Source organism: Elgaria multicarinata, chromosome 8 (assembly GCF_023053635.1).
Source record: "Elgaria multicarinata webbii isolate HBS135686 ecotype San Diego chromosome 8, rElgMul1.1.pri, whole genome shotgun sequence".
In the NCBI taxonomy this organism is placed as follows: domain Eukaryota; kingdom Metazoa; phylum Chordata; class Lepidosauria; order Squamata; family Anguidae; genus Elgaria; species Elgaria multicarinata.
The window spans coordinates 91,077,090-91,089,772 of record NC_086178.1 but is presented as its reverse complement, the minus strand read 5'-3'; the positions used below and the strand labels follow the sequence as shown (position 1 = coordinate 91,089,772).

Below are 12,683 nucleotides of genomic sequence, written 5' to 3'. Positions count from 1 at the left end.
GCTGTAGTGATCCAGTGTACAGGCTGCACAATTTTTTTCTGGCACTTTTTCTGTTCCAAAGATGTTGGCCCCGTTCAAAAGACACCTTAAACCATGGCTTTAACTGTGGTGGTTAAGCCAGAAAGCCAGGCTGTGTTCAGAAGACACCTTAAACCAAGGCTTTAAGCCATGGTTTAAGGTGTCTTCTGAATGGGGTCAGTATCTTGGGGACTTTCTTAAAGCATGGGACATGTCCCTGGAGAATTGAGGCTTCTATTTATAATAAACAACATCTTTGGGTGCAATCCCATGCAGGTTTAAAGAGAAAGAAGTCCTACAACTCCCAGCATTTCTGTCTAAACCCATATAGGATTGGGCCCTTCATCTCCCACTGATGCCCTACCCCTACCCTGCCCAGATGCACCCACCCTTTGCCTTCTCTCTACTTTCTTCCGTCCACCCTTTCCTTATATATTAGAAATGGGGAGGTGTGGAAGGAAGGGAGATTATACAAGCAATAAAAGTTTTGTGATTTTGGAAGAGGGAGCAGGAGGGTTTTGAAATGTTCTTTCTATAAAACTATAACATGCTTAAATAAACGATTAAGCCAAACCAAAAGACTCAACCATGCACACAATCCCTCATACTATGTTTCTCTGCTTTCTGCATGAAGGACAAAACAAAACCATCCAACACTCTGGTTCTTTCCTCTTCCTCCTTTGGCAACAGCTATTCCATCTCCACTGTAGCAGCCAACGTCTGTTCCTTGCCAAACAAGGTCTTGTGCCGCACATCACGCAGAGTGTTCCCTGTCTGGAAAATATCACTAGCTTTGGGATTAAGTTGCATTTTAGCATAATGTGGTATGCTTCATTCCAGGAGTTTCATATTTTACCTAAACTGACTCTATTAAACAATTCTAGATTCATTTATTTGTTGCTACACAGCTTCCAACATGAAGGGGTGGGCCAAAACAGTTCAGATCTAACTATTTCGGTCCCTAAACATGCAGTTTTGGCAGTTGGAAGGGCATCAGAATTTAGGGGGGGATTTTGAGGAAATATCCCAAACATTTCAGGGAGAGTTTACTTTGTTTGGTTGTTGTTGCTTTTAAAAAGTCACAGTAAACAAATTTTAAAAGTGTGCTCTCTCGCTCTCGCCCCTCTCTTTCTCTCTTTTCACTCCACCTCCCCTCTCCTAATATATATGGAACTGGGGGAGTAGAGTACAAAGGGGGAAAGGGAAGTGTGTAAGTGTGGGGTGGGTAGTATGAGATGAAGAGGTTATTTATCGTAAATAGGAGCCTCGGTCCTCCAGGGATGTGTTGCCACAAGCTGGGGTGGGGGAAAGAAAAAGGAAGCTGGCAGCCAACATGTGTCTTTCTTGAAGGCAAACTACATCAAGCCACAGCATAGATGCTGTTGCTCTCTGGAAGGAGAATGGGCAGCCCCAACCCTAAAAAAAAGCCAAATTGGCTACCCTGTTTCTCAGCTCCAGATTTTTGGAGGCCCTTCGGCAAGAAGCCCTCAATGGGGCCCCTCCCTCAATGAGTCTACCTTCTCATCACCCTTGTCACCAGCTGCTCTTGCTTCTCATTCTCTTTGGGCATGGCTAGACCTACCTGCGGAGGGGGGATGATCTCCCAATTAGTATTAATTTTATATGTTTTAATCAGTTTTATGTATTTTATAACATTTTTGTATTTAATGTTGTTCCCCGCCTCAATCCGGAGGGACAGGCGGGTAAGAAATCATCATCATCATCTTATAACCACCAAGAATGGAACCTTTAGTGTGTCAGGTCTCTCAGTCCCTCAAGCAAGCAAGCACTCCTATAACTCTGCTCTGAGAACACTGAGGCCTTAGCTAGACGCGTCAAAATCCCAGGGCAATCCCCGGGATCATCCCGGTGCATTCACATGACAGACAGGGGATCCCAGAATCAGGGAGGGATGATCCCTCCCTTGCCACGGGATCTCGCCCTACCCTTTGAGCCTGTTTTTTCCGCAGTCCTGGGCTGAGCCTGAAACCACGGAATGTGTGGCCGGGCATCACAGTTTTCCCCAGATCCTCACGGTTACTCGTGAGGAGCCGGGTCCCGCGCACGGGGCACAGACCTCTTCAGGAGCACTGTGCCCATAGGGGGTGGGGTAGAGGGAGCAGGGGAAATATATATTTTTAAAAAAAACACCTTACCTTTTGCGCACAAGCGTACAAGCACTCATGCGCATCTTCCCCTTTAAGAAAAAACAAAAAACAAAATGGCAGGCGTGACGCCTCTCCCTCTGAGGTCATCACGTGTCGCGTGTGAACAGAGGGGGAGCTCTCTTAAGTCTAGCTAAGGCCTGACAGAGATCAATTCACACAGATTGTAACATTCCAGAGGCTGACCAGACCCAAAGCCTTCCAGCCTATTAAATCTTAGCTAAAAGGTACAAGACCCTACAGCCGTGCCCAAGCTATTCCTGACATAGTGTCGCAACTCCTGCCCTGTGAAATTGTCTCTCTCTTAACATTAGGCCCTGACTATTTGCATTTTAGGCCCCTGCTTAAGACATATCTGCTCACTCTGGCTTTCTCTGCAATGTGAACGAGCTACGTATACCGGTTTTATTATGTGATTGTTTTATCTTTATTACATATTTTAATGTTGTGATTTTTATGTTATATGCCACTGTAGTATTTTATGTTTAGTAGTATATACATTTGTACAAATAAATAAATAGACTGAGCAGGACTTCTTGCTATGGATGTGTTGAAAGGAGCCATGGTATTGTATGTCCATTCTGTGCCCACTTAAAAGATCAAAAAGAAAAGAACATGATTGTCCTCTGTGTGGTGGGGGAGCACAATGCGGGGGGTGAGGTGGATTCTATGGTGAGAATCAGCTGGCCATGCAAAGATAGATCAACTAATTAGGGACACCGCATTAATTATAGTAGAGGAGAAAATGGACTTCCTTAAACATCAAGCATCACTACATTTGCAGTAAAGCTGATTTTATTATAGAGAACACACACACACCATGTAAGGTTTCTTATATTATCGTTTGAAAAAGCAGCAACGACAACAATTGTAACAGCTGCCGTCAACGGCAAGCCAGTAACAAATTCTAGGTATCTGTATGTAACATTCCCCTAACTGATCCTAGATAGATCTCCAGACATCTACAAAGCCAATGTTTGGGCCATTGCAGGTAATCAGGCCACCTCATTAGTGCCAAATGGTAACTGTTACAGTTTTGAACTTGGCTCATTGTGAGAATATGACAGAAGGATTTTCTCCCTCTAATCAGCTTAAGGTGGCAGGAACTAGTAGACTCTCCTCATCAAAACTCCGCAAGCTCACAGAGAGCTGCCTGAAATGCCTCCCTCCACCTCCCAATCCCATGTAGAGGATCACAGATTTGGAAATACGGATGCTGTGAACTTAATATTTGAATAAATGTTTCTCTCGTTTCTTACAGCACCAACATCAGGAAGTCACAGATAGGTACCGACATCTAGATATTATTCCAGGCATCTTTTCCTTTTCCAAACAGGCTCATGTTGTCAGAGTAAAAGTCACTGGTCACTCAGAGTAAAAGTCATTTGGAAGTACATAAGAAGAGCCCTGCTGGATCAGACCAAGGGTCCATCTAGCCCAGCATTCTGTTCACCTAGTGGCCAAAACAGCTGATGTATACACATGATGAGTCACCTGCAAGAACCTGTCCATTATGGTCTCAATTCACTGCTGTGTCTGAGAAAAGGTATATAAGAAAATGTATCTTGCTTACTGCAAGTAGACCAGTAATTTATAATTGTGGGAAATAATTGCACACGTTCGTCTTACACAAAGGAATTTACCACATTTATCTGGGAACACACACACACACACACACACACAAACACACACTGGGTGTGGGCAGGAGGAAACAACCTGAATTTGCTTTTTGGTCATGTGAATTAGTCCAACCTAAGGTTTCACCACAGAAGAGCATCTAGATATCTCTCTGCAACTTCTCATAAACTTTCTTCTCCACCACAAAGCTCAGCCATCTCATAGCATTCCAATACTTGGTAGTTGTCACAAGGTTCTAACTGTAGAGATTATAATTGTTAATCAGAATATCTTCTTTTATATGGAAGTTATTATTACTGTTAGCAGCCCTGAGCACCATTTTGTTTGGTGAAAAGAAAATGTACAGCATAATGAAGTTCTCCAATTGACATAATGTGCCTGAAGCAACAAGTTTTCATGGGAACCCTGTTGCAGGAATAACCTTAAAAGAATAAGAAAAAAATATGTGATGTATTTATTGATGAGCTCTCAGTGCAGGCCTCATGTATTAACTCTATTCATGCTGCAGTCTCTGTTCACCCAAGCTACCAGTTCATCAAATCCTTTCTTCTTCCCTTCTGACACTCCTCTTCAACCTTCCCTTGAACTAATAGGATTAGTGTTCATTTGTGTGGTCTTGGTCAGGTTGTGATTTAGAGTTGCTGGCTCCCATGTGTGTCTCTTTCTGATGAACTCCGAACACCGCCTTGCTCCTCCTGGGTCACCCGCCCCACAAAGCACAGGGCATCCTGCTTAAAGTGTGCATTGCACTAACATATTTCTTAGCTGAGAAAGAAAGAGAGTGAACAAGCTACTTCTGAGTAAAGCTAACCTCAAGCACACTCTCATCTTTCACTACCGATGTCAGTCTCCTTCATGCAATGGCTTGTGTCTTTGTGAGTAAAGGTTAGCTTTACTCACTTAGCACTGATATAGCAACTTAAAAGTATTCAAAATACTTTATATTATTCCTTCATTACTGTCCCACAAACAGGGTGCCTTTTGATAAATCAAATGACACAATTCACTCCTAGATATAAGTAAAAATACAAAACAACCAACAATATAGTGGGTAAAAGCAATAATAAATATATTACAAACCAATTTTCAGCCATCGGTAAAAAGCCAAATAATTTGTAATTTGGGCCAGACATCCAAATGCTCATTGAAATAAAACAGTTTTCAAGATCCTTTTTATGGCAAAAATTGAGCTGCCCTGATAAATTTCTCCGGGGAAGGTTTTCAATAACCTGAGGAGAAAGTTCAATAATTTCCTGCCACCACCAGGAATATCCTGCCTCTTATCCTAACTAAATTCACCATGCCAGACAAAGAAAGGGTTTGGAACTGAAGTAATAATATATATATATATATATATATATATATATATATATATATATATATATACACACACACACACACACACACACACACACACACACCCCTTAGAAAAGTCCTTAGCTCAGTGATAGTGCACATGCTTTATATGCAGAAAACTCTCAATGAAAATGCTGTCCCAGTGTGAACATGGTAGAAGCTAGAGAACACATTTTAAACTTTATTGCAGGGATAGACAACTTGTAGCCTTCCAGATCTTTTGGTCTACAATTCCCATCAACCCTAGCCAGCACAACAAATGGTGAGGGATCATGGGAGTTGTAGGCCAAAACATCTTCAGAGCCACTAGTTGCCCACTTCTTCTCTACTAAGAGTAAGGCTTATTTATTTATCTGATGGAGGCTTCCTGCATGGAGCTTTAGTGTACAGGGAGGTTCATATAGGAGATGTGCTCCTGGAGGTATCCATCATGCAGTCCACTTAGGGCTTCACAGCACTTTGAAACAAACTGAAGGCCAGCACATTTCTCTCAACACAGGTGTGATATATTCCAAATAGGTTTGGAAGACTAACTAGACTAGTTTTGGACTAACTGAAATTTCCAAATAGTTTTCAAAGGCAGCCCTATTTCACAAACATTATCTTCGAAATCCTTACAACAAAGGCAGAACACTATTATCTTTGGCCTTAGCTAGACCAAGCTTTATCCTGGGGCAAACCCCGGGATCATCCCTGTGCGTTCAGATGATGCACAGGTGATCCCTCCCTTGTCCCGGGATACAGCCCTCCCCTTTGGGCCCGCTTTTTCCGCGGTTTCGGGCTGACCGCGGAGCGTGTGGCACGTTTCCACAGGTTTACCCAGCTCTGCGCAATTATGCGTGTGGAGCCAGGAGCCGCACACAGGGCACAGCACTCCTAAGGAGTGCTGCGCCCATCGGTGTAGGGTGGGGGGAGCAGAGAAAGTAGTTAAAATTTAAAAAAAAACTTACCTTTGTGCACGACCGTTCTTGCGCTCCTCTTCCTTTAAAAATTTTAAAAACGGCGGCGCGACACGTCTCTTCCTGAGGTTGTCGCACCTTACATGTAAATGGGGGCGAGATCTCACATTAATCGCAATGCGAGGTCTGCCCTCCTCTCCCCCGGAACAAGAGGTAGGTCTAGCTAAGGCCTTCCTCTCCATATTGCAGATTTGGGGGGAGATGCTAAGATAATGGCGACTTGCGAAAGGACACCTAGAGAGTACATTGCAGAAGCAAGATTTCATGGGACAGTCCTTCGGCAACGAAGGGTGCAAATCCTATCCATGTTTAGACAGAAAAAAGTCCTACAACTTCCAGCATTCCCTAGCTAGCCATTCCAGCTGGAAAATGCTGGGAGTTGTAGGATGTTTTTCTATCTAAACATGCATAGGATTGCACCCTAAGCTACATCAGCTCTCTCTGATTCTCTTACTACCTGCAGGGTTGCCATTACTACTTGTGTCCCCTTCATTTCATTCTGGCTCAGATGAAATAAACGAAAGCTACATTCTGGTATTACGGTAACAGAAGACAGGCCTGTCAAATTCTGAGGAAAGCGGCATGGGAAGCAGGCTAGGCCAAAACACCTTCTGAAGTGCCGCAGCCCCCACTGTGACGTCATGGCATGGTGGGAGTCCACCCCAAAGAGAAGCCTCTCAAAAGGTCACCACCAATAATGGATAACTAGGGAGTGAGGCCATTAAACTGTGGGTGTTGCTCACCGAGTGCCGGGAGACTTGACAAGGTTGCAAAAAGAAAGTGTCAGAACTAGAAGCAGGAACAAAGAGAAAGGGAAGAAAAAGGCCCGCCCGAAGCCTGATGAAGGAAATAATGCTTTGGTAAACTATTCCGAAGAGGTCATGTTTTCCCTTTTTATTGATCTTTTCTTTTAGCTCATTAAGCACTCAAATGGGGCTTTTTTCCATTTGAAAAGGCCGCTGTCCCTCTTTCAGTTCCCCCCACAGCATCCTGAACATTCACAAAGTGAAAAGCATTCCCTGCTGAGTATAAACCGTGAAATAGGGTTGAAAATAAAGCTTTTGATTAAACCTGACAATTTTGAGCTTCTCATGCCATCCCCCACAAGCTGAAAAAAATGACATCATACATGACACCAGCAGTGCAAGAAGGGAGAGTAAAGAGTCAGAAGCAGGGAAAACCCGGTTCTGTGCTCACCGTTTGGACTGGTTTCACAAGCAAATTAATGAATGCTGAGGACGGGTTTCCATAAACACAACTCACCTCAAACATCAAGTTGTACGCACAGAAGATGCCTTTGCATTTACGTTTTGTTGCAGGCCAACTTTACAATCTGAATTTATGAACTACTAGCAAGTGAACCATTTGGCACATGCAGAAGTGTATCATTTATGCACAGATATTCTAGAACATAGACCTGCCCCAGCAGCTGGCATACAAAATAACAGATAAATCGGAGGGACAAACTAGGGCCTCATCTATACCAAGCAGGATATTGCACTATGAAAACGGTTTTATAAAAGGCAGGAGCCACACTACTGCTTTATAGTGGTGTTGAAGTGCACTGACAACAGTTGGGGCCCATTGACACATACCATATACCGCTTTCATACTGCTATCATAGAATCATAGAATAGTAGAGTTGGAAGGGGCCTATAAGGCCATCAAGTCCAACCCCCTGCTCAATGCAGAAATCCACCCTAAAGTAGGGTGACCATATGAAAAGGAGGACAGGGCTCCTGTATCTTTAACAGTTGCATAGAAAAGGGAATTTCAGCAGGTGTCATTTGTATATATGGAGAACCTGGTGAAATTCCCTCTTCATCACAACAGTTAAAGCTGCAGGAGCTATACTAGAGTGACCAGATTTAAAAGAGGGCAGCTTTAACTGTTGTGATGAAGAGGACATTTCACTAGGTTCTCCATATATATAAATGACACCTGCAGAAATTCCCTTTTCTATGCTGTTAGGACACAGGAGCCGTGTCCTCCTTTTCATATGGTCATCCTACCCTAAAGCATACCTGACAGATGGTTGTCCAGCTGCCTCTTGAATGCCTCTAGTGTGGGAGAGCCCACACTAGGTAACTGGTTCCATTGTTGTACTGCTCTAACAGTCAGGAAGTTTTTCCTGATGTCCAGCTGGAATCTGGCTTCCTGTAACTTGAGCCCATTATCCCGTGTCCTGCACTCTGGGAGGATTGAGAAGACATCCTGGCCCTCCTCTGTGTGACAACTTTTTAAGTATTTGAAGAGTGCTATCATGTCTCCCCTCAATCTTCTCGTCTCCAGTCTAAACATTTATTTATTTATTTATTTATTTATTACATTTTCATACCGCCCAATAGCCGAAGCTCTCTGTGAAGAGATACTGAAACAACTCTCCAGTTGTTTCAGTATCTCTTCAGAGGACTTTGTTTCTAGACCCCTGATCATCCTGGTTGGTGTGGCTCCTGCCTTTTATATACCACTGTCATAGTGCAAAATCCTGCCTGGTGTAGACAGGGACTTGGGCAAATGTTCGGATCTCAAATGAGACCTTATATTCCATTATGCATGTCTTCCTGAAAAATGTTAATTAAAAGCATCCGTCTGAACATTTCTCAAAAACAGCACAATTTGTTGTAAGTAACTGTTGCACTGGGGACTTCAACAATAAAAAAAGAAATAACCTCCTTTGAAATAACTTCAAAGCTGCTCCAGTATTTATTTAAGTCCCAACAATGATTTGCCTGATTTTTAGTTCAATTGCAGGCAACACTTTCAACTGGTCACTTCAGACACACAGCACTATATAGTCAGAGTTTTAAAGAAAGCTTACATGTGTTGAAACTATCATTAAGATGCCAGAAAAATGGGGAGCCTAGTTTAAAGAATGATTTGAAAATCCTTTAGTACCAACTACTATACTAATCAGACTTTTTGATGAAGAGTGATGGTTTTCTTTGAAGATGATTTCAGCGCAACTCCTTACTTCATCATCCACGTTTCCCCCACCCCATGAAATCTGCCAAGAAAATGGAAGGGGGGTCAAGGAAGAGAGACACGTAACGGTTTTCACCATTCTGTACCCCTGCTCCCATGCATTTCCTTCTATTCTCATGCCCTTGCCATTTACTCATAGTATTAGCACACATCCCATCTAGAAACTCCCAACACTAGCATGCCATGTATGCAACCTTCATTCTTTCACCTTACAAAGAGAATTTCCCCATCATAATCATATTGCTAGAAAGTCAATTAGTTCAAAATGAGATTCAAAGGAAATAAGGTACAAATAAGGGATCACCTGTCCACTTCTCTATTATTATTATTTTGTCTTGTGACGGAGCTCCACACATTGGCCCCATTCAGACAACACGCTAAACCATGCTGCTTAACCACAAAATGGTTAATGGAATGCATTAGCCTCATATTGTGGCGTGAGCAGGGGAAACATTTGGTTAGAACATGGCACAGAACTAGTTTTTCAAGTCTACAGCCCTTTTCTCCCCTGAAATCATCAAACTTTATTTGTGATAAGATATCCCTCTCCCCTTAAGAACAGCAGGATTCAAAAGAAAGTTCTATCATATTTCTACTAGTCAATATCTCTAGTCAATATCTCTAGTCAGTAACTACAGGAAAGAAGAGATGTGCAATTGGAGAGGAAATATTATCTGATGCAAACAAGAGTTCACAAATTTGGATTTGCCTTGCTGGCCATGTCATCCATAGTAGTCACCAGACCTTCCATTATGGCCCCAGTCTTGTTAGGTGCCATTGCGCTCAAAGAGAAAACTCTGCCTGGCTGAGGGGAAGTCAGAGCAGGAAGCCCATGCTCTTTGGCACCGCTACCTGGAGGTGTCCACATGCCTTCAGTCCCAGTGCTGACCAGTGACTGAAAGCACTTTTTCTGTGGGAAAAAGAGGCATGGAGAGCACAGACTTCAGCCAATGTTCAGCGAAGGGGCCCACAGCCCCAATGCTGAGGAACAACTGAAAGTGCCCCCATCCTCCTGCTGTGGTAGAGCGTGAATAGGAAGCAGACACTCTTGGGTTCTGCTGCCCTGAGGTGCTCCATGAATCTCCAGGCAGCAGGGTCCTCCTTCTCCACCTCCGCCTGGCTGTTCCCAAGGGGAAGGCAGATCAGAATGCTTGTGCTCTTGGGCAACACATCCCAAGATGGACCTTCGGGAAGTGGCAGCCAATGCTCCAATGCACCCAGTGTTTCCTGAGGGGATGACTGAGTGGAAGCAGGCACTCCTGGGTACCACTGCGCAAAGGCGCATGGGGCATCTCCTGGGCAAAAGTGACCAACAGCGCATGCTTCCTGACCTGCACAGTCTTCACTCTGGGACAGGGCAGGGCAGGGGGCAGGAGCTTGTCACACTCACTAGGGGTGCTCACCAAGTTTGCCATGGTGGGCCTATTTGTGGATGCCTGGATATTAACCAACCAACATTTGCATCCTGAACTACTTACTCTGTTGTGCTTCTGCTCTTTCAACTAATACTGCTTGGTCACCTAACCCTTTAAGTAGAATTCCAGGGATGGAATCCTAATCTCTGCACTTCAGACAAAAAAGAAGCAAACAGAGGAGCCAAAAAAGATATTCATTAAAAAATGCTTCAAGGTCCATCTGTGCCTAGACCTTATATCTAATCTCCCTAACCCAGCCAAGAAGAGAAAAATCAATGGACTGATATTTGAAGGTAAAAGACATAAACAGAAAGTTGTAAAAGTGTCTGACTGCAGGTATTTAGATGCCAGAAGTGTAGGAAAGCAAATACTCAGACAAATTAAGAGCAAATTCAATATTAGTCTTCCACATTCTCTAGCACTTAGGAAATATATCTTAGCCTTTCCCTTTTAAAAATAAATAAATTATGAAATAGAAGTTCTTGTGAGCTATGAAAGAGGAAAGGTCAGGGAAAAACAACAGCAGTGAGACAGAAAACAGCAAAATTACTTTGATCTAATAGGAAGTGTTTATAGACAGGTGAAAGAGGATCTTAGTTCATATTTATTGGAAATAAAGCAGATATCCTATACACATTTTAATTCAAAAGGCTTAAGTTGCTTTTCAGCCTCTCTTGCACTACTTGTATAACTGTAAACACAGAATCAAAAATGGAAGGGGCACATTTGTAATGGAATGAGTATTCCAGTCAATGTAGGTTTTAAAAAACAGTGAAACCAGAGCCTTTTAAAGATGCAATCTACATGCAACATGTCCAAACACAAAATCATGATTTAAAGTTTAGGAATATGCTTCAGATTCCCCCCTCCTATGTTCTGTGCAAATTCCCCCTCCCTCACTTCTGTGGTATGCTGTAACCACCACTTAGCATTATGTGGACACTGTAGCTAACTATGGCTTTAGCCAGACCTACCTGTTAGCACACGACATCTCACAATGTGTTTATCGCGAGATCCCTCCTCTGTTTACACGCGACGACTTCAGAAGGAGAGGTGTTGCACCTGCCATTTTTTTTATTGAAGGGCCAGCAGCGCATGAATGCTCGTACGATAAGTAATTTTTAAAATTTAAATTATTTTCCCCACTCCCCCCACCCTACCCCCGATGGGCGCAGTGGTCCTGAGGAGCGCTGCGCTCCGTGTGCGGCTCCCGGCTCCTCGCGAGGAATCGCGAGGAGCCGGGTCAACCCGCTGCACCTGGCCACGTGTCTGAGCCCGAGACCGCAGAAAAACCAGGGCTAAAGGGGAGGGTGAGATCCCGGGGCAAGGGAGGGATCATCCCTCCCTGATCCCGGGACCCCCTGTGTGTCATGTGGATGCACAGGGATGATCCCGGGGATCACCCTGGGATTTTGTCCCGTCTAGCTATGGCCTCAGGTTAGAACGCACATTGTCCCAAAATCAAGGCTTGTCATCAGCCTAAACCCATGGTTCAAGGCAACTCTGGTTAGCTCTAATGATGATTAAGCCTCATGTACACACATTAAACCTTGGCTATGGCAAACTATGGAAGGGAGAGGGAAGATTTGCACACAAAATAGGAGAAGAGAAGGGGGATGGGGTAGTCTGCAGCATGTTCCCAATCTCTAAACTCGGGTTTGGAGATTGGGAACATTACACCTGAATAATTCCTAAGCTTCATGTTTGAGAACTATTTACCACTTAAGGTCAGACATACATTTTGAAAAGAAATGCATGTAACGAAGTCCAACATCCACTTCTTAAATAAAGAAGCAGTTTGGAGAGAGAGTAATTTGAAGCTGACAAACACTCGGGTGAGAAGCTGCTTAATCCTCTCCCAGGGGGTCCTGCCATACATATGTTTGCGCTCACAAAGCTGCTTCTCCCTACAAAAAGCAGCTGTGAAGGTTCTGTTACATTTATAGGAAATGTGATGTTCTATCCTCAGATGTGATCAGCATTAAACAAACATTGGCAGAAGAAACAGAAAATAAAAAAGAGGTGACATTTTCTCTGCCCTAGGAGAAAATCCTAAATAAATCATATCTGCCTACTTGCTGAGTACTTGATTTTACCCAGTCAACCAAGCTGGTGCTTTGGACAGCAGCTAAATAACACACCAGTTT

At 43.5% G+C, this 12,683-nt stretch overlaps 1 protein-coding gene across 2 annotated transcripts in view; it reads right to left on the bottom strand.

Moving 5' to 3' along the window:
* The window catches only part of ADAMTS14 (ADAM metallopeptidase with thrombospondin type 1 motif 14), a 97,385-nt gene that overhangs the window by 52,805 nt on the left and 31,897 nt on the right, over window positions 1–12,683 (bottom strand). The gene's annotated exons all lie outside the window — the stretch shown is intronic.